Source organism: Anolis sagrei, chromosome 3 (assembly GCF_037176765.1).
Source record: "Anolis sagrei isolate rAnoSag1 chromosome 3, rAnoSag1.mat, whole genome shotgun sequence".
Taxonomy (NCBI): Eukaryota; Metazoa; Chordata; class Lepidosauria; order Squamata; family Dactyloidae; genus Anolis; species Anolis sagrei.
In genome coordinates this window covers 225,304,048-225,328,210 of record NC_090023.1, presented here as the reverse complement: position 1 = coordinate 225,328,210, position 24,163 = coordinate 225,304,048, and the positions used below count along the sequence as shown (strand labels likewise).

At 39.0% G+C, this 24,163-nt stretch overlaps 1 protein-coding gene across 2 annotated transcripts in view; it reads left to right on the top strand.

Annotated features, from left to right (window-relative positions):
• EPHB1 (EPH receptor B1) overlaps positions 1-24,163 on the top strand; it is a 429,850-nt gene that overhangs the window by 161,161 nt on the left and 244,526 nt on the right. The gene's annotated exons all lie outside the window — the stretch shown is intronic.

Genomic DNA, 24,163 nt, shown 5'->3' with positions numbered 1-24,163 from the left:
AATCTTGGCTGTTTCCATGTTAATTTCATGCTCTGGATTCAGGATTGTGTAGACAATCCTCAATCATAGTAATGGCTCTCCTCATGGCAGGAGAATACAGGAAACATGCATATAATGCATATTGCTTCAATGCTTGAATAGGCTTTTCAGTTTTAAAGTTTGTGTAACTTTATTGTTTGAACTATAATACTTCATTCATATTATTTTGTATTAATATTGAAGAACCAGTTTGATATCAAATGAACAAGTCCTCTGCCTGTCATCAATTCATAGCATATGGGAAACAGTACTGTGCATACCTAGTAACCTAGGTCAAAGTTTTAGTTTCAATATAGGCTTCTGCAAAAGCTGGGTTGCAGTTTGCATCTTTTTCCATATCTATTTGGTATATGGTTTGGAGGGCCAGATTTCTTGTGATCAGTATTTAAGAATGTAGCTACATGTATAAATATCTCTTTGCATGTTCATAAAACTCAAGAATGACTTCAGCTCTATCCAGGGGGAAGTGAACATAACAGAAAAATCTTAGCCAAGATTCTGTTCTGTGCAGAATAATAATACCTGTCTAACAGTATCAGACTCAGGGCAGTCTCTGTTGGAATGATCCTGTTGTGTCATGTTGTGACACGATGCTATTATGTCACTTGTTGTGTCAGGAGGGCTGACCTGCTGGCCTGCTTCACAGATACAATGGAGGAAATGAAGAACTCCATTAGCCATTCCGTAAATATTCTTATTGCTTTTATATTGCTCATTGAAAAAGAAGAAGAAACTTTCCCTGTTCAAAATCTGGAGAATAAATACTAATTGGATATTGTGTTTTGTATTTCCCTTTATAGACACTGTATTTTTGGAGAAACAGAAGTTAATTAGGGAGTATTATTCTTTTGAATCTCATGAACTTTGCCCTTGGATACTGGTCAAAAGAGCTAATCTCAAAAATGAGAAATCTAATCCAGATGGTGGGAAAGCATGGCCTTTTCTATTTTGTCCAATGTTGACACTGGTATAGAAGGTGCTCAAAACAGATGGGGGGATCAAAATATGTAGAGCATACATTTGAGAAGGTTCAAGGGACATGATGCAAACTATCTCTGCAGATGTAAAGCTGCATACTAATGATATTTCACTGCCAATGAGTGCTGAGGATAGAACAGCTATATGTGGCGCTCACTCTCTTCCATAACAGTAGGTTGGTGCATATACTTCTAGTTTTTGTTTGAACTTTAAATGCACTACTTCCATGCAAGATATGATTCAGCACCTTGGAGAGATCCTGGGGGATATGTACCACAAGCCAGAATGAATCTACCACGTCACAGATATGGAAGTCGTCAGCCATCACTGTATGTTGCAAATGTCATGTCTTTAAAGTGAATCAAAAGTGTATATGTTGATACTTCATTGGCCATGTGCCCAACACAGCACATTCTGAACACTCATTTCACATATTGTTTGCTATGTTTGTAGTGAAACTCTGAGAGAACTGCCTGCAAATGTTTGGTAAATACTTCAAGTAGCAAAGACATGTACTCTTTTACATGACACATTGTGACCTTAGTTTCTCATTTACGCTTCTAAATTTTCTCTAAAACAACATCCTGCCAACACCAGTTTAATATTAGCAAATATACTGTTTTGCTTTTAGCACATATTCTAAAAAGAATGTTTATCTACTGGTGCAGTTTTTAAGAAAACGGAAATAGTATCTCATGAAACTGAATCTAAGGATTAAGCAGAGGCGATGCTGCAGATCACTCAGTCCATACAGGCTGCTTCTCAGATAGCTTGAACAAGGACATCCATAATTCCCAGCCAGCATGCTAGCTAGGGATGTTGGGCATTGAAGGACTTGGAGTTGGAAAACTATAACATGACTGTATTCTCTAGTTTAAAGCACCCATGGATATGTGAGTACAGTTTTTATAGGACTATGTAGATGAATTGTGAAGTGAAATTGATGTATTTCCAAAAGATCTAGTGATGACTACCATGTGGATGGCTTTCAAAGGAATTGGACAACTTCATGGGGGGGGGGGGGGGGGATAAAGCTATCTATACTACCACATGATTTATACATATTTAATGTGGTACAAGAGGCAATATGCCCCTGCATACGAATTGCTAGGGAGTATGAGCAGAAAGTTACAGATTAATTGAAGGCTTCATCCAGTTGGCTGCAGTGTGAACAGAGTGATAGAGTAGATGGGCCTCTAGTCTTAATCAGCCTGGTTCCTTCTGCGCCCTTACATCAATGTATTTAATCTTTTTGTTCTTGCATGGCTTTTGCAATACATATTGCCACTTGTAGTGTTCTTCATGCTGCTGGGAACCAAAGCCCCAGAAATAGTAGAGTAACCCACCTTGCTAAACAGACCATTTCTTCCCACTCTACTCCAAGCTTCTGGAAGCAGCATACAAGTGTCACCAGGAAACTCACCAACAGAAAATGAATAGAGATGCCCATCCTTATTCGTTCCCCAAAATCTGGTAAGGAGGAAGCCATAATTATATGGCTCTCCAAACTCACATAACATTCTCCAAAGGAATTTCCACAAAGGTTTATCTCCAGTTTTAACTTAGACATTCTGATTTAAAAAGAAGATGGGGAGCTGGTGCAAAAGCAGCAACAGCGTTTGAAGTATTAGCTAATTTGAGGTGCACTGAAAATAAGAGGAAGCTGTAAAATAACAAGAATAGTTCTCTCTCTCTCTCTTTACGTATCTCTGTGTGCATGCAGTGTTTTACAGCCATCTTGTAATGCAATGCAACCATAAAAAGACTTCAGAGATAATTGATGACCATATCATTTTCTTCATCTAGTGCATTATGAACAGGTGCTGGAATAAATGGAAAACAAATTATAATTTACAAAGATTAAATATGAATAATTTATTTAGGAGTAAAATTGATGGAGAAGAAAATGAGGGAAAAGTTTTGGGTTAATGTTGAGATGGAGCTTTTACAAATTGACTGTAGCTGGCCTCCATAGGCCCAGGCATGGCAAAATAGTCTAAACCTTCCAAGGCCTGGCTTAAAACAATATCGAAATGACAACTATCACATTTTTCTTTTGGTATTATGCTGCCTGCATAGAAAGATGGACAGAAAAGGATACTAATTTCCTTGGACACTGTTCTACTGGTAGGATGGTGCATTTTGTGCTCATATAGTCATCGTTTGTCAAATTGGTCAGTATAGATAAAAAGTAATCAGTGTATACTGATGGTGGAAGCATTGTCTGATGCACCGCACAACAAAACCAAAAGGCATGCAGGTATTACTTTTGATGTTTATACAGCCAGGCTACTTGAAAGGACACCTTAACTTTATGGGAAAGCCAAAGTGCAATGTGGTCTGCTCCACACATTATCCCTCTACAGGTCTTATGAAATTGTGCAGAATAAAACACAAGAAGGGAAAGAATGCTAGCCCTATCCAGAATTTTGAAAAAAATGGGGAAAGGTATGTTGGTTGAGGATGTCTAAAAATTTTAGCCTGAAAAGACATCTTTTATTATCCTCTACCCCATCCCATCAGTTCATTGTAAAGGTAGAAAGTGCATTTTTGAAATGGGGGAAAAACAGATCAAACAACCATGCAAGGAGGAAGAATAATTAGTTCTATCCCAGTCTTAACTCTTCTTTCTTGACATGGAGAGTGAATGTCTGTGGACATCATCCCACAAGGGGACAGGGAAGTGGGGAAGCACAAGGAATCATCTTCTTGGTGTGGTGTCCAGTGACTTTCTGTTTTCAAAGGGAGAACTTAACAGTTGTTCCCATCCCACCTTAAAACATCCGTTTTTAATCACTTATGCGTGCTGGGTCAATTCCTCCCTGACTTCACAGTTTTTCCATTTCTATAAACTTTAAAGATACCATGGGCAGCCACAGGAAGCAGTCCTGCATCGCTTGATGGGCTCCGTAGGAAGACAACTCCCCCCACTCCCCCTCTTTTATGGGATGAGGTTCTGTATAAGCGCTCTATATGACCAAGAATACTGATATTCTAGAGTTCGGAATTGAGTTTTGACAGAGGCAGGAGACTTTCATCTTCTCAAAGTTGCCCTTTATATGATGTCAGAGAGTAGTGATGGTAGACTGCTTCCCTTGCTCACATGTTTATTTTTACCTCCATTTTTTAACATCAGAATAGGATGTGATTATAGAGTCAGGCCATATGCTATGGAACCCTGGAAAATTAAGGTTCAAAATTGTATAGAATGCCTTCATGAAGCAAGCAAACTCTGCTCTTTAGAAAATAATCTTGCATGTGTGAAGTGCTATAGAAACAATGGCAAGGGGGGAGAGAGGCACCAGCTTTGTTTACTCTACATGATTTTGTAATATCTAAACACTGCTACTGATTCCTTCTGCACTATATATGCATATGAGCTTTTTTGATGAGCAGAAAACAGCATTTTTATGCATGAAACTTAAGCCCAGATATTTCCTGTGCATGACATGCTGCTTTCAGTGTGTGCACATGCGCACATCCAAAGACATGTTAATTTTGCAAAGAACAAGTCCCTAATTAGTTCAGGATGTTCCTTATCAGGGTGTCTTGATGCTTGAGAAACACATTCTCAAACATTTTCAGTTTGTTAAAATGTTCTTTCCATCACTAGCCTCAACACAACGGAAAGAATTATTATCTATATAAGGTTACAATCATTTATGTTTTTCTTGAGGTTTTTTAAATTTACACAGATACTTTTCTGGACTAACATACTGTCTTTTCTGTTTGTGAAGCATAACATGCACATATTAAGCACAGAAGGATTGGCTGACTGACAAAACAAAGGTAAACAAGCCATCCAAAGATTTTTTAAAAAAGCTTTTTCATTTAAGTATAATGTGTAGCCGTTTTCCCACTAACTTTCCTAGCTCCATGTCCTGTTGATCAGAAATGGGGACTGGAGACACAGGGACAATTTCCTCCTGTTTTAGTTGTTCAAAAGCATCCAAACCACACAATAAAATAGGCTCCATGATCTTATGTCTAGATGGGAAGAACAGTTTTGGATGCTAGAAAGAAAAGCTGTTCATCTGAGTTGCTTTATTTTATATTGTTTAAAATTTAAATAATAATTTAAAAGAAAAGTAAAGAACATAGGGCATGAGCTAGACATATATGTTAATATCAGCTGGTAGTATTTCCAAAAACATGTGTGTAAAATACACTTTCATAAGTAGCTGAAGCAGTCAGATCCTCTGACTACTGAACAATGGATGGTGAGTGTTTATCTTTCAATAATAAGCGCCATTATATATAATTACATACCATTACATATAATGACCATTACATATAATGGCATAGTGAAATGATGCCCTCTTTATAAAATGGTGAATAGCAAGGCTTGGCTTATGGATTGTTTTCCTGAAATTTTTGATAGCCAGGAACTATCTTTATCACATGATTGCCATTACAATGTTATGGGATTTCCATGTCATATTTCAATGACCTTCAGTAGGCAAGAATCATTAACTTTATAAAAGATCTGCTGTTGTGATGTTAATAAATAGCAAGGAATGACTTTTAAATATGAATCAATGCATCTGACTGTATTTTTCGGTTTCTCTTTGGGAGCGCTAGCATAGGGATTGTTCAGATGTAAAGTTCAAAATTTACCACTACTCTGCTGACCCATTTTGCTGTTCCTCCTTAAGAAAGCTATGGCTTTCCCCCCTTGCTGTTTGAAAACGTATTGCCTCTCCTGCCCTGCCTTGGTTGTTTGTTAGCTCTGAAGTGCAGGGACTGTGGTAAAGGGAAATCAAACAGCAGATCATTGCCTTGAAGGAGGCCACGCAACAGCTGCCACATGAACACAAAACTCTCCAAAGTGATATTTGTGATTTCCTGGCTTCAAAGGGCTGTGCGTGGCTGCGTTGGCTGGCTGAGCTTCTTTCATCTTTCTCATTATTTCCTGAGAGAAGCGGCAGGAATCAGAACAAGCCTTGATTGGTTCTGATTTAAATGGAACTCCGGGAACGACACTCTGATTCTTTCTCTTAATTGGAACTTTTCCCTCTCTTGTTTTGGGCTTTGCCATGCATGCCGTCAATTTCATACCGCCTGCTGGTATCCTCAGAGGGGCTGGATTTATAAATATGGAAATTATGCGATTTCTTCTTTTCTGTCACTGCTTTCTGAGTTTATATTAACATTGCTCAGATTTTTCTTTATGCCTGGTGGCTTTACTTACATTTTCCATCCTTTGAAATGGGATTTCATTTTAAAGTGTTCAGTTCAAAGTTGCTAGGCTGTGTCAATTTCGGAGGATTGGACTGGGTCACATCCAGGCACTACACCAGGCAGTTTTTAGAACAGTAACAGTAAAAACATTCAGCATTAATCAGGTTATATCTGCATCTGTATAGTCTTGAAAAGTTGTGAGAACAGAAGAATATTTTCACTTTCCTTATAAAAATAACCTTTTTCAGACTTTTTGCCTTTAGATTTTCTTTCAGATTTCTCCAAGTGAGTAATAATATTAAACATTTGAGTATAAATCCAATTTGTTAATCCAACTAGTCAGGAACCATAGAAACAATTGTTGTGGTTGTACGTCTTTAGATCATTTCAAATTTAGGTGCTTTGAAGTTGTCCTTATCATGGGCTTTTCGTGGCCAGATTTGCTCAGAGAAAGCTTGTCTTTCCCTTTTCCTGAGGCTGAGAGTTGTGTAAATTGCCCAAAATAATCCAAAGGATTTATGCTGCTGAGTAGGAATTTGAACATTGATCTCTTGATCGTAATCCCACACTCAAACCACGATGCCACCTTGTCTGTCTTGGAACAATTACTGAACTCAAGATGAATGCTATGTAAATCCCCGCCAATCTTTTCAAGGCAATCAATTAGACTATCAACTCACCATTTTTAGCTCTGCTAAATCTTTTGTTGCTGTAGTTTGCATATATTCTTCAGAGTCACTGGAAAATCACAGGTTTGCTTGTTTATTATGTTTACAGACCACCTTTCCACATAGGAGCTCAACACAATTGTCATGTTTCTTTTCCCCTTCCATTTTTATCTGTACACAGAGGCAGCCGATGGCTTCCATGGCAGTATGGTGCCAAATCTAAAAATTTAAAAAAGCCATCCAAAGTAATGAACCTTTTTTGTAAACAGAGTTCAGCACTTTGGACAGCTGTTATAAAACACTAATTTGGATGCCAACACCTGTCTGTCCTACGAGACAGGCCAGATTGAGTAGTAATGATGAATTCTTTAGGTAGGCTTTTAATGGTGGCTCTAAATTGACCACTCAGGCCAGGGCTGATCCAGTGTGACAAACACTATATAAGCCCCAGGATAGTTTTTTTAACCCCCCCTCCCCCATTCTCACCCACAGCTGTCACCATTACAATTACGATTCCCTTTTATTCTTTTCAGCTTGGTGACCATTGGTTGTGACATGGGTCAGTCATTTGTGGCCTGAAGTGCCAGACCTGTGTATGTGTGTGTGTGTGTGTGTGGGGGGGGGGGGGGGTGCCACCTACTTCTCCCTCCAAATTTCTAATTGTCTCATTGTTCTGGTTGACATCACTCCAGACAATGAGTGACTGATACTACCCATAACATATTCATTGACCACCATGACAAGGAGAATGGGAGGGAATGATGAGTGCCATTCCATGTCTCTGGGCTGGTTGAGCCCATGGAACATGACACTGCTATGTAGACCGTTACAGCCAGTTCCATCAGTTTGCTCTGGATTCTTGGGGAGAATTCAGAGCAGTGAATAACTTTGGTCAATGCAATTCAAGACCATAATAAGCAAATCTGGCCCATGTTAATTAAGATCAGATCCTTTCATAATTTAACCACCACAGAATTGATTCACTGGCCTTTCATGCTAAGTAGATGTGGGTGTGACCATAGTTAAATAAAGATTTGAACCTGTAACTGTACATTTACTTCATGTGTCCATAGATAGGGTTTCTGAATGTTTCAGAAAATTGAGATTAGTGGCTGCTATGTGCCCTATATTTAATTGGATTTTTAATTATAAGATAATGCCTTAGGATGCATCTATATTGTATAATTGATGCTATTTGTCACCACTTTAACTGCCATGGCTCAGTGCTATAGAATCCTGGGGTTTGCATTTTAGCGAGGCACCAGCACTCTTTGGCAGAGAAAGCTAAAGATCTTGTAAAACTACAACAGCGTTCTGTGATTAAATCACCACAAATGATATTGCATTCCAAAATTTGTAATTTCCTTTTTGTTTTGAACACAAGTGTTTGTGTGTGTTGTGTATAAGAGTCCAGTATGGTATTGTCACTAGGTGTCTCTCTGTGCTCTGCTGAGTTAAATAGAAGGTGTGTCCTTTGTAGACAAAAGGAGAAAAAAAACAGCTCAAGGTGCCAGGAAATCCTTTTGTTTGGAAATACAGATGAGTATAGAGGCTCCTGTACACTGTACATGGCTCAATTCAACATTTTGGCAGACTCATGTCTGCCAAAGCATTACTATAACTGGAAAACAGGGATGTGCATTTCCATTTAGAAAATAAAAAAGACACTACCCAGTAGATGTAATTATACAATCATTCTACTGAACAAGTGGGATTCTTGGCCTGTGAATGCATTTCCAAGGCCTTCCAGTCTCTAGGGAACAAGGAAAAGCGTGAAAGCATAATCTTCTTTAAAAGATTTTATTCGTGTTGTGCAAAGAAGACTAAGAGTGTAAAGCTGACAAAAGGGTCTCCACTCCAGGTCACCCTCTTCCTCTCTTTCCATCTGTCTGCATTTATCTCCTGTCAATGACCACACAGCCTCCGCATGTTACACACTGCAGTGCAATTACCCATGGCTGCATCTCTGCACAAATCTAATGACTTTTTCACCAGTTTAATCCAGGGCAAAGGTTCTTCTTTAAACAGAACAACATAAAAAAGGGGTTTACTAGCTCATCCTGGACAACGGGCTCTTTTAAATATCAGTCAGCATTAATCTCTAGCTGTCATTCATCTACAGGTCTTTGTGCTTCCCCAAGTGCACATTACTTGTTGCTATAAAAGTTATTTTGTATTTTCAGGATAACTTTTAGGAGCAAATAACTAAAAATAAAATAAAACATTTTGGATCCTTTTTTAAAAAATTAAAAAATAGCATTTTAATAGAGGCAGTGATTCAATTCTGTGAAAACTTGCTTTTAAAAATGTAGTGCCAGCACTAGATTAGAATAGGAAAACTTACAATCACATAATTTGGTCATAAAATGCAAGTCTACCTCCATTTGGACCAGGAAATGAAACTCCACACTGCACTGTTAGGTAATCCTTTTGTTAATAACAACCAATGTGTCAGAAAACAGGGTGCAAACTGCTCTTGCCATTTCTTCTACAAACCAGAAGTGGGGCAACATCATTTCTAGTCATGTTGGGCATACTGATGGAGCCAGCCAAAGGCACATGTAGGTAAAATTTAGCCCCACTTTTCCCACCTTTGATTTACGCCCTTGGTGCATGTAAACTGTAGAATTCATGCAGTGTGAGTGATAGCACTTTAACTACCATGATTCAATGTTATGAAATCACAGGAGCTGTAGTTTGACAAGGTATTTAGCCTTCTCTACCAAATAGAGCCTCATCAAACTACAACTGCCATGATTCCATATCATTGAGCCATGACAGTTAAAGTAATGCCATGCTGCATTCATTCTATGGTGTAGATCAGTGTTTTCAACCTTCCTAATGCTGCAACCCCTTAATACAGTTCCTCATGTTGTAGTAACCCCCAACCATAAAATTATTTTCATTGCTACTTCATAACTGTAATTTTGCTACTGTTATGAATTGTAATGTGTGTTATTGGTGGCCCAATAATTTGTATTGTATATGTGTTTTATGCTTTTAAACTGAATACTGTTTTTTAAGTGTTGTAAACCGCAATGAGTCGCCGACTTAGGCTGAGATATTAGCGGTATACAAGCGCATAAATAAATAAATAAATAATAAATAATGTAAATATTTGATATGCAAGATGTATTTTCATTCACTGGACCAAATTTGGCACAAATACCCGATATGCCAAGATTTGAATACTGGTGGGGTTGTGGGGGGGTGGGGTTATTTTGTCATTTGGGAGTTGTAGTTGCTGGGATTTATAGTTCACCTATAATCAAATAGCATTCTGAACTCCACCAATTTTAGAATTGAACCAAACTTGGCACACACAAAGCCCATGACCAAGAGAAAATACTAGAAGGGTTTGCTGGACATTGACCTTGAGTTTTGGAGTTGTAGCTCATCTACATCCCGAGAGCACTGTGGACTCAAACAATGATGAACCTGGACCAAACTTGGCATGGATACTCAGTATGCCCAAATGTGAACACTGGTGGAGTATGGGGAAAATAGACATTTGGGAGTTGTCGTTGCTGGGATTCATAGTTCACCTACAATCAAAGAGCATTCTGCACCCCATCAATTGGGCCAAACTTTACACAAAGAACCCCCATGACCAACAGAAAATACTGACATCTCCATCACAACCCTCCAAGGGTCCCGACCCTCAGGTTTAGAAATGCTGGTGTAGATGCACTCTCTGTCTTAAGGTGATGAATAAGCTGATTACTGTATCTGTTGTGTGCCGTCAGCATCTAGGATGAAGATGTGCCTGGCAATTCGAATGTTACTCATCTTATTCTTAAGTCTCAGTGCAACATATGTATGCTGTAAAAAAACCCCCAAAGAATGGCAGTAAAGAGAAACATCCATCTTTATATAAGCAATGCACAAGATTAATTCAGGCTGGTTTGCTGGGTAGCAAAGTCAATTGATGCCAAATTGTGTTGCTGTTAGCTAGTGGTTGAAGGAAATAGAACTGTTGTCTTCCTTGCTTCCCTGAATTCCTTTAACACTGATTGCAAATCTTAAATATACGGAGTTCATAAAAGAATAGAGAAAACACAAAGTGGAATTAAAGGCTGTGCTTACTATTGGCAAGGCCACAGCCTCATAGCTGGAGATCTCAGATAATAATAGAGTGCTGATGACACCCACTGTCTTCTCACAAGTATTATTATTTTTAGTAGCTGACACTTGTTTGGTGACTAATCAGCTGCAATGTGCAATCGATGGACAGTTGTTTCCATTTATTAATGTATGTGTTTATTCGTATAGGGCTGTGCAACATTCTGTAAAGAATACAAAAGGACTAGTTCTCTGCTCCAAGGATCTTACAATCTAAAATGTAACACAGGGGGAGAAAGGAGATAAAAAAGCATATCCATAACATGGTTGTTTGGGTTTTACATGCTTAGGTTGTACTTGGTATGGAATAAGGGGTGTGTGATAAAGTCTTCATGGACAAAGTGGTTAGGATGGGATTTGAATGAAATTTAAGAATTGGTGTATCATGGTGCCCATTCATTAATTGTACTTTTAACCTTATATTTGCATTTGGACTGGATCTACATGTACCCACACATTCTAGACTAAACTGTTTTGGAGCTGATCCGATACAGTTCTAGAGTATCCAACCATGAATCCCTGGAGCTTCTCTTTCTGGTCATGTCAATGGCTCCTATGTTGTGGCCTCACCAAAAGTGATGTTGTTAGCCTGCCTCAGCAAGGGAGCTACTTGTGACCGGCAACATCATTGGGTCTGTTGGATGTGTGGACATTAGATCCAGCCTGTAACGGCTGTTTACAGGAGGTTCGAAAACACCAGAGTCACCTGGAAGAAAATCCCATTTACCTTTCTGCTGGATCAATAGCTGGATGCAGCACTTCTACTGTGTATCCAGCCATATGTCATGTGGATTTATCTGCAGCAGTTGAAATGTGAGTCCACTTTACTTAGCCTGGCTAAAAACAGCTTAAGATAGGGTTCCTGTGCCTCCTGATTTTCTGAGATATATCCTCTTTTCTGTCACTGATGATTTTTTAAATGTCTAGGGATTTTTTAGGAGCCCCTGGTGACACTTTGGGTTAAATGGCTGAGCTGCTGAACTTGCTGACCAAAAAGTAGTCAGTTCGAATCCGGTGAGTGGGTGAGCTATTGCTGTTAGCCTCAACTTCTGCCAACCTAGCAGTTCGAAAACATGCAAATGTGAGGAGATCAGTAGGTACCACTCTGGTGGGAAGGTAACAATGCTCCATGCAGTCATGCTGGCCACATGACTTTAGAAGTGTCCACGAACAATGCCGGCTCTTTAGCTTAGAAATGGAGATGAGCACCACCCCCCAGAGTTGGACATGACTAGACTTAATGTCAAGGGGAAGCCTTTATCTTTATCGTTACCTAGAGATTTTAATGCCCCTCCCTTCTATCGTCTAATGCTGCATGGTCTTCATCAAAGGTTCTGATAGAAGAAGGGACAGAGGCTGATCTGCTGAAGTGCTGATAGAGCAAGAGGTGCAGGGAGAGACAAAGAGAAAGACAGGAATGTGGGGATTAATAGCAATAGATTGAGAGGAGAAAGGTAAACCAGCTGAATGAGGTGCTTGAGGGAGCCTCTGACCACATGGGGATGATGGAATAGGGTGGCTTAGTGGAGTGGACCAGGCAGCTCTCCGAAGGCACAAGAAAGGGGAAGAGAAAAACAAAAATGTTTTTTAAATGCAGTGAAGGTTAGGGATATTTCTAGTAGCAATTTTCACAGCTTATATAGCAGGTTTATTTAAAGTGAGAATCATCATAGTGATTGGTGATTTGAAGGAGTCAATTGCTTTTCAAAATACAATAACCCTAGACTAAAAAAGGTACTCATGATAGCTAGCACAGATCACTAAAGACATATTGAATGATGAAATTATTAAGACCATTGCAAAAATGCACAAGCAAAAGTCCAGATTGAAGTGTTGTGTTTTCACACCCTTCTCAATAGGATAGAGAGTAGTAATCGATTGCAACTTTGTGGGGACCAGCACAAAATCTGGAAGCAATGCAAAAGGAAGTCCTGTGCCATATGCCACCAAGCAGCCCTGCACAGGTAATGGCATTTCCAAGAAGTTCTATTCTAAAGACTCAAAACCAAGACAAGTTCAGAGTGAATCAGAAAGTCCTTCAGATTCCAAGCAGGATAGAGAAGTAAGTATCTTGAACTGGGCTCACAGAACCAGTTCTGATGTTTTAATGACCTTTCACATACTACAGCTTTGGTCTCAAAGTGGAAGTACAAATATTACTTAGTATCCATGGCCATTTCCCAACTGGGGCAAAAGAACCTAGATAATTTTGTATGGTCAAAGGGAACTATTTGTGGAGGGTGCATTTAATCTGTGACCTCCGAAAAACCGATAATGCCCTTTAAACATCTGCTCCTATTGGCATATGAGATGTCTTCCTGTGGATTGTGTTTGTTCTTTAATTCTGCCAGGATTTGGAAATGAATCCAAAGGACTCACAGTATGGGTGATGAATCCTTATCCTGTTGGCAGACCATGGCAAGATTGAGCAGCCATAGCAGATGGGTCACACCTTGGGTAATTTTCCAGCCAAGAGCTTTCACAGATGAATGAATTGTGTGAACTGTGCCCAGAAGAAAACTTCTCCTCTCCCCATCACCCTTAATCCACACACACCTCAGTAACCCTCGGAATATAAGGTCTGAAAGTGGGGAAAAAAACCAATCCCTTAAGTATAATCCTGTCCTTGCAAAAAGCTCCTGATGTCATGACATTATTCAGTGAGCAAATCGGTTTTCTCTTCTTTTCACCTTGACTTTGTAGTCATTATGGATGCTGAGCAAAGAGAACAACCATTGATTTCTTGTGATATTGCACAAAGCTGCATTGGAAAAAAAGTCACTTAAGTGATCATTTCATATAGTACTTCACTGATCAGGAGTGAATGAGGTTGGCCTTTGAGGATGTTGTGCTTAGTTACCGTCTTTCTTGTGTATCTTTGGGGCAGCCCCAGAAATATTAAATGGCAACATTTGCATGTGCTAGAATAGATTGTGTCATTACTGTTGACCCTTCTGCTCTGGTAGATGTATTTGAAGTATTCGAGTAGCCATTCTTCTCTTGATGTAATTGAGACTACCTGGGAATTCATCATGGCTTTGCAGATTCTGTTTGAAAAGATCAAACTGTCAGGTTTCTAGATATTTTGGCTAGCAATAATAAAAATAGTTCTATAGTACGAACAAAAATGAAGCATAACGTCAATTAGAAGGAAAAGCAACATGTATTGCTATGCTTTTTAAAAAGACTATAACAAGGCATTTTGGATATTTTGACTAGTTGGCTGCTTTTTAGGGAATAGGCAGGACAAAACATATTTCAATGAAACCCAAGAACTGCATTTGAATGAATGGTCTTCATTTAGTTCATTCAGTTTTAGTCTTCTGGTGAGTGGACAGATATATTATTAAAAAAAACCCCAGCAATTCTGTTCTGGGTGTAGTGTTAGCTCATGCATACTAATTATGTCTCAGCTGTATGTATTGTCACTCTTTAGAATTTGTAGATGGATCACTATTTGGCTTTTAGCAATGTAAAGCCAGTGTAACGCTAATGACTTAGCAACTTATTGGGTATTACCAACTATTCAATGAAGTGTCGACTAGTGAGTCAATGCATAGTGGTCTACTCTAATCAAGACAAACAACAGGATTCAGACCTGGGTGATTTTAACATATTTTAAATTTGACTGCATTGGGTGAAATTTACTTGGGCCAGAGTTTAATACAAACTAACTTCAATCACTTTTCCCCAACTAACAGGTAAACTAGAATATACATATTATCATTACTGGTAGTTGTAAAAATTTGTGTGTGTGTGTGTTTGTGTTTGTAGTGTAATCTTCTGATAAAATAATATTTACATGTATTTTAAGGAAAATGTACACAAAATGTCTACTAATTGTGTTGTGGATTTTAAAACAGATTTGTAAAAGGATACAGAAACCAGAGGACTGTTTTTGTACCCTCCCCCCATGCCCCCTGGTGTCAAAAATCACAGTCATAGAATTGGAAGAGACCAGGGTCCATGTGGGTTACTAAAAACAGTGCTGGGTGCACTTTGCCCACTCTTTCTTGGGTTGGGCATGTTTTGAGTCAAAATCTTGGATGGGAGGGCAGTTTTATATATTTTGAGTCTACATGTAAAGACAGAAAGACATATAAATTAACATTTGAGCTTTTCAGGTGGTACCAGAACTGCTGTACTGATGGAGACAACCATGTAAGTGTGGTGATATAAAATAGGCTCAGTTGATGCTTTGTTACTAATACTTATCAATAAAGAAGAGACACATTGTTCTTGGACATCATATTTTGTAGGGGCTGGTGCTGGAATTGGAGAACTACAATGAAATATGTATTTCTGGTAGAGATTAGTGTCTAATCTGAGTAATTAGACATTACAATATATTTGAACTGTGCTGGAATTATCATATGTGATAAATCTCTGTTTGCTATCATGCATTGTTATTTTTGTTTCAATAAGCAAATTATTATTATCAACATTTTAAAAAGCAGTACAAGGTACAGAGAGGAGTGAGTCTAGTCATGAGTTTTCTGTGGTTATAGGAGCAGGCAGAGAGATTTGTCAAGAGGCACTCTGAGGTCAAACACAAAGAAGAATCAAATCAGCTTCAGAAGCAATCAAGGAGGAAGCCAGAGAGAAATCCAAAAGAGAGCGCTGGGGTCAAGGAGCCCAGGGAAGTCACAATTCAGGAGCAACATAACTTTGATGGGAAGAACTACAATGAAATCTACAACTCCAGTGCCTCCAGAGCGGATGTTAGACTCTCTTGAATCCTAGAACTCCTTCACAGCTGGCCATTTTGAGTTGTCTTTTCTCTAGTATCTTTCAAAAGGAGAAGGTGGTTCAGTTCTGGCTCTTCGTTCTGCTAAATGAGGGCAGATGAAACACTTTTGGAGGGTCCTCCAATAGCCTGCTTGGTGATATAACTGTAACCAGCAAATATTATCATTCTCTATAAGTTACTTTAATTTCCTAATGAATGCATTTTCAAATGATCCCTGCTTACAGATTCCAACTCAGTATCAGCTTCCACATCAGCCAAAACTTGGCATAGAAAGATTATCTTTTTGGTGTCACCAATACATGACTTGCACCAGTCATTGGATTATATTTCCAAGCACAAGTGTCTTTCTTCATCAGTTTCCCTGTTTTATCCCCTGGCAAGCTGGATATGTAAACTTAAAATTTATGCTGCCCCTTCTCCATATAATGCAGGGAAGGCAAAAGTACAGTACTATCCCTGTATCCATATGGAATAGACCCCCCTCCCCCCAAGGGATATCTGAAATTGTGGGTAATAGTCAATAATATATTTTGATGAAATTTGCCTGACTCATACCATAGATTAATACTGGAGGATTAGACAGGCCCACAAACACTTTGGGGGGCATACTTTTGGGGGTGTTGGTACATGAAATAATGGATGTAGAGTCCACAATAAGAAAGACAGGCAATTAATTTTAAAGGAGCTACCCAAGATACTAAACTTGTTCTGGAGATAAAGCTCAATATCTTGGATGTCTTCTTTAAAGTTCAGGCTGAAACTCAGAGCAGATTTATCATCCCACTGACATGGAAGCCACCAGCTGCCTCTGCTACTTTGGCATGCTTTAAACACCCAGGCACCCACCCACCTTGATGTATGATACACTGAAGTGCCAGGCAAGGTTGAAAAATATGTCAGTTTTGTCTCACTTTGATTCAGGGAAGCAAAACCGAGTTTGTGAGTCTTGTTTACCACCTGGTCTGAGTGGGTTGCTGTGGAGATGCTCCTGTTTGCCAGCAAGGGCAGAATCCACCTTTTGCTTTAGGTAGGCATGTTCCTTCCCTCCCTCCCACTCACAAACTCCCAGGAGAGGCACACGGTCTGACATCTGTTCAAAACCATTCTCAACCTGAGCAGCTGAGATGAGCCACTTAATAAGCCTGGGGGAATTGTCACTAAAAATCCCCAGTTTATGAATGCTGAGAAAATGGGCCTAATTCCACTGCTGGGGGAAGGAAAAAATGGGTCGGCATTGTTTAGCTCTTTCTTTTACTGTTTTCCACCATCCCTAGAACAAAGCAGCAGATATCATGGGGGCTATTAGACCACCACACTTCATGCTGACAACCAAACTCAGGGGGCACTTAGGGAGCCATTAATACCAGCTTTTATCAGCACTTAGCTGCTCATTCAGAGACCCAAAGTGAAAAGAAGAGGCAGTGCGCAATCTTCATCAGAGGTATTTTTCAGGTCCCCAGGAGATTTGTGGTGTGATTTGGGGCTGGAGTGACCACGTGTGTTACTGTGCTGCCATTAAAAGGGAACTCTTGTATCCGGGGCTGTGGAGGTAGCATCCCAAGCCGTTGACTCTGATGCCTCAGTTTTAATACTATCCAACTTGGACTCCTTCATAAATAGCAAGTGTATATTAATTAGTAATACCAAATTTGCTGAAGTAAAATGGTAGCTACATAGATTGATAAAATAATATACAGCACAACCTTAGTGTCTACAGAACTGGTACCTGTAATTTCATCTATTTATATCTGACAAAAATGTGCCCTCTCTAAGCATTTGCTAGACCCTCCAGCATGACTCTATAATAAAAGTCCTTTGTTTCAATAGTATTCACTATTATCCACAGTGCTTCATATTCACCCAAAATGCACATTAAGCTTGTGCATTTTGGGTGAATCACTATGTGTTTCAGTTTGCCAGATACTGGAAGCCCCCCATACTAGTTTTGGTGCGTCTCCTAAAAAATGGGCCCGCTGCCGAATGGGCGTTTTTGTTCCACTGACAAAAACCTGGATATTTTCTTCCCATTGACGGCAATGGGTGGGCTCCCCAGCCTCCCCTCCCTGTCATTTTTAGGGCTAGTGGGATGAAAATCACCATCCTTGGAGGTACATCTACCACTATTAGGTCACCAAGTTTCAGTGGAGCTATCCTGCCTGGACTACCTTTAAAATCTCACTTTTGCCTGCTCCAGTCTCCTTTCTGCTTAGGGTTAATGCTTCCCTGTTTCTACTTTAAAGGAGAGGTAGGCTTCTCTTTTTGTTTGCGGAAATTACTATTATTAATAGTAATTATCTTTTAGAAGTATTTTCTGCAGGAGAGGAAGGGAAGGAGAAACATAAGCTAAAAGAGTGACTCTCTAATCCCCCAAATGTGCCGTGCATGCACCCCTCACTAACCATCTCTCAGGTCCCTAACTTACAGTCAGTCCCACTAAAAAAAAAGAATCAGGAAAATCAAGGAAAATCAAACAGATTCAATTGTAATAGTGAATAGGGAAGGAGGAGGGAATCCATGATGGATGGGCCCTTGCCATTATTGATACTGAATAAAACCAAAGATGCTGGATTGGCTGAAGGAAATGGCTCAAAACAAAACTGGTCCTAACCCTAATATACATGCAAAGTTCAGGAATGTATCTCCCCTGGATATGACAGTCATATTTTTATATGTGTTATTTGATCAACTAGGCTGGCCTTCTCTCTGCTTTCCTTTCACCAGCAGGCAAAGGCATTTTTGATTTCCTCCTGGAATATGCGTTTCATACATTTCTTTAACCTTTGTATGTCTTTAAAATGGTTTTATACTGTTTAATATGGTGATTTTGTTGTTAAATTGACTCTTTGGGAATTGTCTTCAGTCCCATTGTAGTAGAAAGCCAACATGCAAATTAAAGAATAAATAGATAGATAAATAAATAAAATAAAATAATGTATCAATTAATTTTTTTAAAAACTTTCCTGAAGTCTTATGAAAGTAAATATTCAACAAACTGTGTGTTTAATATCAGTCCGTATTTTGAAGATGGCGTTAGAGTTACATTTCTGCTGATCCTAATGAAATAAAGGTGCACACCTCTGAACCTTTGAATATATGCATGATCAGCATGGGAGCATGGGTTGCTTGTGGTTTACTTTCTTGCCTCTTTTTAGTTTCTGTCTACCACTTTTTATATTTCATTTCCTTACCACAATCACTGCAAAAATTATGTTAATGTAAACTGTGAAACAGTTTACTTTCTCTAAAAAAATGTTTTCACAGCACCAATTGAGAAAAGACAAAGGTTGGTGAGTATTATTTGGTGGGATACCCCTCCTGTTTCATATTAATTCTTTTTGTAATACAGGTAAAGATTTTCTAATTACAAACTGCTGAATAGATTTTGCTGCCCAACACTAGGGGTGGGACAAAGTATGCTAGCAATCTGGTTTGATTCTACTTGGAACAAGCAGGCGATTCTGCTGTTTTCTTGCTGCCTCTGGGCATACCCTGCAGTGGACTTTGCCTTCAAATAAGAACAAGAGAGTAACTTCTAAATCTTGGGAAAGAAGTTAAAGATTTTTTAAGTGCTTATAGCTGGAGATTGTTCCCCCATTTTTTTTGTCTGATGTGTTCTGTGTGCAACACACACCCTTTGGCACAATCAAGACCTTTAGTTCCTCATTGGCGATTCCAGGCAGTAGCATCAGAACAGGTTATTTTCAGTGGTCTACATCTATTATTAGTAGTAGCATGGTACACAAGTGGTATTTCAAAAAAGTCATTAAACTAGCACTCAATCTTGGCTTTTAACACTAATTAAGGCATGAATGATGACCTTTGCATGTCACAGGAAAGTGAGTTATGGTCTTTGCCTATGCCTTTGAAGGCCAGGTTGATGCTATTCAGATAAAACATGCAATTGCTTAATTGTTGCTGTTGTTTTTTTGCTATGGTTGTGCCTTCTAGTTCAGACTTATGAGAACTCTGTGGTAGAGCTTTCTTGGTGAATTTTTTTCAGAAGATGGTTACCATTGCTTTTCTCTTGGACTGTAAGAGAGTATGAATTGCCCATGGTCTGCATGGGCAATTCATACTCTCTTACATGGCTGAGTGAGGGTTTGCATGGCTGAGTGAGGAGTCAAACCCTGCTGTCCCGGAATCCTAGTCCAACACTCAAATCACCACACCATGCAGCTCTTGACCTAAAATTATCTGAATTCCTGTAGAAATTCTATTCAGCTTCTATTCTCATTTTCAGTAATTGGCCCATTCAAGGCTGGGCAGTTGTTGTACCTTTGGTCATCATCATAGGCTATCACTTGTGGCCGAGTATGATTGTCTTCCAGGGATATAAATTTCTGGTTTCTTCCAATAACATGTGTCACATGCCATTGAAAATCCTTCAGTGTTGTGTGTACTTTTGAATGACATGCCATTCCAAGTTGGTGATCATTGGTGTGAAATCACTGAAACATCAAGGACTTCTGTTTTTTTACAATCAGCTGAGATAACCACTGTGAAAATTATGAAGATTTTCACCTGAGTTAACAATAACAATTTTATCCACACTCAGTGAAATGTAAATGTTTGAATGGGCACCTATGTGCCCTAAATGAGAAGTAGCCCTTGCAAATGCATGATTCACAAGGTCATGTTGGGATGGATTTGGAGATTTGGCAACCTTGGAACACTTGTGGTTTAGTTGTAAAACATTAAGGTCCTTTTTTAAAGATGAATATCGAAACAGAACTATGTTTATAATTAATTTGTTTTTAAAAACTAGGAGCTTTATTGTCATGTCAATATATTCAGGAGACAATGGGAAGCACAGTATAAAGAGCCAATATCAACTTTATTAATTGCTGAAAAACATAAAGTCACAAATTGCTGGGAAATTCTGAAAACATTACTGATCCTGTACAAGACAGAAATACCGTAATGTGGGTGCTTACATTAATGGACAAATTGACATATAGTGTTAGCGCTGTTAAAGGCATAGAACAACTAGAGTCTTTTATAGTGGCATGGCATCCTTTCATCACATTCATAAAAGAGAATGTCTTTGAACAACTTCCACCCATTAGATATTCAAACTTTTGGGTAAGACATGTTTTAAATGGAATGCCTCAAAACTGAACAGCTTGGACATATTGGTGACAGTGAGCAGCTTTCATCTGTTCCTGTAACTGGATGTCTTGCAGGTTAGTTGGAAGAAGGGTGGAATTGGCTTTTCCTTTGGTTTTTGCATGTTTGAACTATTCAGTTTGAACTGTTCTACAAACTTTGTCATGAAAGAAACACCAAGAAAATTTATTTTTAAAAGTTTGCAAGAAGTTGCTTATGCCCACAGTAACAGCCATCTACTTTAGAGGTTAAGATTCCTCATTATTTTACAAGCTGTCATTTTTGTTTCATCAAATTTCACTGTATCGCTGCATTGTGCTTCTACACTGACTGTCCAGGTCAGCTGCTGCTGGATTTTAAGCTATATCAAGTCATAGAACAGTATTAGTGAATTAAAATGAGGGAAATCTTACAGGAATGTTGTGAGAAAGATAATTTTAAAACAATACAGGGCAAATTTTCAAAATTTATACTTCAAAGCACATGCTAATGGGGGTTTGTTGCAAATTTTGCTATGAATGGCACCGAAACATTGTTGATAGTTCGACATAAAAATCCTGATTTGTTGGTTTTAAAATATTGGACCAAGTCACTTTATATCAAAATTAATAAAGAATGAATGCCAGAAACATCACTTCAGTTCTCATATACCTGGACCAGTGTAAAGAAAGGCAAAAACAATGGTAACAAGAGAGATACAGCTTGGAGAGCTGACCTGATTTGGTTCACAGGTTGACTACGAGGAACAAGTCTAAAATGTAAAGTGAAAATTATCAGACGAGTTTTTCATTCTTTTTTTTTAAATGTTCTTCTTTCATCTACTTCAAAGTATGTGCTACTGTCTATTCTCTTGAGAGCTCAGATCTTCTCCCATGGGGAACTCCTTAAGTACTGAATTTGGAATGCAACTTTGTCCTTGCTCTTGCAAAAGGACAGAAGGCATGTTTGCAAAGAGTGTGGAACAGCATGTCAAATTGTAGCAAGCTTCAGTTTGCTAGCACAGCTTTGAATGGAAATGTGTTATCTTTACGGTGAGCTGAAAACTGGGTGGAAGGGGGAGGTGTACCTATTTATTTACGACATTTCTACCCTGCCTTTATCCACTCCGGAGGGGACTCAAGATGGCTTACACTTAGGCAACTATTTGATGCCTTCAAAAACAATGTACAATTAAAATAAACATTTAAAATAGAATTATAAAATACATTAAAACATTTAAAACATATAAAACAATACCTTCACTGTTAACCACATTATCCAAAATCATAGTCTGGGCCATTCCAATAGTCATTGCACATAATTCTATATTTATCTATTGCACAAGATTTTCAAAGGCTTGATCAAAAAGCCACGTTTTCACTTTCTTATGGAAGGTCAGGAGGGAGGGGGTGATCTAATATCCCTAGGAAGGGAATTCCACAGCCGAGGGGCCACAACTGAGAAGGCCCTATCTCTCGTCCCCACCACTCGCACCTGCGAAGGAGATGGGACCGAGAGCAGGGCCTCCCCAGATGATCTTAAGCTCCGAGGTGATTCATAGGGAGAGATCTGTTCAAACAGGTAAGCTGGGCTGGAATCATTTAGGGCTTTATAGGCTAAAGCCAGTATTTTGAATTGTTCTCGGTAGCAGACTAGCAGCCAATGGAGCTGCCATAGCAGGGGGGTTGTATGATAATGATAGCTAGGAGGTGATGTTTGGAGATTTGTTTTTGTTTTGTTTTGTTTTTTACAAAAAAAATCAGATTCCTATCCCCTGTGAAAAAAAAGTGAATTACTGTTTTCTTAATTGGACATCTAAGTGAGAATAAGCTCATCTAATTATTTCCTGTTTTCCTAATACTGACTTCATTCCTTTTCTATAAATTCTGGACATAAAGATTACCTAGGAAATGGGAGCTTTCTGAGATTTGTAATCCGGAAATTCACATTTCAAAAACTTTGTGTGTTTGTATGCACTCTCTCACACAGACTCATACTGGGTTTAGAGCAGTGTTTCTCAACCTTCCTAATGCTGCGACCCCTTAATATAGCTCCTCATGTTGTGGTGACCCCCATGACCAACAGAAAATACTGTTTTTCTGATGTTCTTTGGTGACTCCTCTGATACCCCCCCCCCCATGTCTCCTCCCCCCCAGGGGTCCTTCCCCCAGTTTAGAGAGAGAGAGAGAAAGAAAGAAAGAAAGAATATATATATAGTCTCTCTCCCTCTCCCTCTCTCTAAACCCCAGTTCCACTTCAGTTATGTTCTACCCAAATATATTTATTACATTCAATGAGCAAATTATCAACCCACCACCTCACCTCCCACCCATTCTGTCATGTCAAAAGTTGTTATGTAGCTCTCTTTTAAGTTGAATTTTAATTGCTCTGACAGGTTTCTTATTTTTGTCTTCTACAGTATTGTTTGTGTTGTGCTTTTTTCTGCTCTTCAGGGTTTCCCATTTAAACTGTCTCTTTTTCTGCTTTTCCCCCAATGTGACTCTTCTTCCCCCATCTTTCATTCTCCCTCCCGCCCCATGGCTCTGCTGTCTTTGTCTCCCCTTCTCATTTGTCTTTCTCTCCAGCCTGTCTCTGGTTCACTCCCAAGGCCAGATTCATGAAAGGGATAAGGGGACAACATTTTCCGTTGGCAGAATGTTAATGATGGGGTGTTCGCATTCCTAGCCAATATCTCCCCCGCCCCTCCATTCTCAGGAATAGCACTGGTAATGACAGATTTCCTGCATTTATACTTCACAGGGAAATAAAAACAATAGGATGTCTATAATAGTTCAAGAGTGACAGTTTGAGTTTGCTTTAGGAGAGAGCAAGTTTTTTTTATTCGCTTTGCATTTTAAAGTGAACCAACCCAATATGTCCCCTTCATGAAATAAATGAAAATGAAAATCTAGTGACCTTTCAGATTTCATAATAAGATTTTAAGGTAAAAATTGTTCCATTGTGTGTGCATGTGTCTTCAAGTCAGTTGCTGATTTATGACAACTCTATGAATTTTGTGGGATTTTCTTAGGCAAGGACTACCCAGAGGTAGTTTTGCCATCTCCGTCCTCTGAAATATAGCCTATAGCAGCTAGTATTCCTTAGTGATCCCATCCAAATACTAACAAGAACTGACCCCGTTTAGCTTCCAGGATCAGAGGTGATCTGGTATTATCAACTCTCCATTACTTCCAGGGTTCATTCTTCTTTTTTTGAAAATGGTTACTATACACAGTTTCCATAATAAAATCATGGTCTTGACCTTAGTCTAGTTTTCTATTGCTGATAAAGTGCCATGTAGGGATGCCATGAGATTTGGGAGCCTTTAAGCATGTCATGA